Consider the following 1,206-nt stretch of genomic DNA (forward strand, 5'->3'; position numbering starts at 1 on the left):
ATTTGTCCACCATTGACAGACAGCTAAAACAACTCACTCACATGAAATTAACAAAAGTAATATTGTTTTGCCATTGTCATTACATGATTCATTGCTGCCTACATGTATACAAAAACATAATCTAGACAAGTAAGACGCGCGAACGCGGTAAGCGAACGCAAAAAAAGAAAAAAAAGAATGAAAAAAAATATTGAAAAAAAAAGAACCAATAAATTTTTTTTTTTTTTTTTTTTTTTTAAATCTGCGTTAAAAGGAGCATCTTAGAAAAATACAAATTCCCCAAAAAAAAACTTGGAATGTTTTTGAACAATTCAACAAAGTGTTTGAAGTGCCTGTTTCACCCACTTCCGGGGGGCGGAGCCAAAATCCGAGCCCGATGTATTTGTTCGTAGACCCCCACTTAGGGGGGGTAGAAAAAGTTTGGGAGCGATTCGGGCACTTTTCATTTAACATGGGGTTTCAATGGGGAGTTTTTAGGAGCCTTCTCCGGGGCGTGGCTTCCGGGGGAAGGGGCGGGCTTAAACGCAACCTTGACAGGTGTGTTCAGTTTTCAAAGACCTTTCATTTGATGTATGGTACGTGTAAATTGGACATTTACTTATCTCACAGGAGCTGCACACAGGCAGTGCACACAGAGACACAGAGATACAGAGATACAGAGACACAACCCGAGCAGGGTTACATAGTAAGCTCCACTTGGTCGGAGGCGCGGCTTCGCCGCGCCTCCTCCCGCGTTCGCAATCACACTCAACGGTGGTAGGGACAGTTGGGAGGAGGCCCGGCAGTGTCTGGGGCACTGGAACAGGTCCTCTTGAGAACACTGGCCACCATTTCTTTTTTAAATGTATGTATTTTATATTTTAAATTTTTATCGTATTTTATAGATGAGGGGCCAAATACATATAATTTCAATTATTACATCTAAGGCCCCATATAAATGCTTCAAATAGCTACAAAACCTGTGCCACCCAGTCATTTTGGGGATAAACAAAAAGTTGCAGAGTACATTTTGGTCTGATAATGACTTCTAATTTACTTGCTTATACCCCTGCTCAGGGGGCTTTTCTAGTTTACAGAATTGAAAGATGGCAGCCAGAGTCTAAATGCTCTGTAAGGGTCCATTTGCAGTCTCTCAGGGGTCCTTATAACAAAATGTAGTCCAGATCTTTAACATACTAGCAATCTCACAAAGAGACGATGCTTGTT

The 1,206-nt window shown here is 41.3% G+C and overlaps 1 protein-coding gene across 1 annotated transcript in view; it reads right to left on the minus strand.

Moving 5' to 3' along the window:
• Positions 1-547: 547 nt before the first annotated feature.
• LOC308087226 (myelin-oligodendrocyte glycoprotein-like) overlaps positions 548-1,206 on the minus strand; it is a 39,298-nt gene continuing 38,639 nt past the window's right edge. Inside the window, exon 7 of the mRNA XM_080430948.1 lies at positions 548-1,206. This exon is cut by the window's right edge and continues 615 nt beyond it. The gene's annotated coding sequence lies outside the window, so the exon portion shown is untranslated.

Source organism: Gymnoscopelus braueri, assembly GCF_963280865.1.
Source record: "Gymnoscopelus braueri genome assembly, chromosome: 6".
Classification (NCBI taxonomy): Eukaryota; Metazoa; Chordata; class Actinopteri; order Myctophiformes; family Myctophidae; genus Gymnoscopelus; species Gymnoscopelus braueri.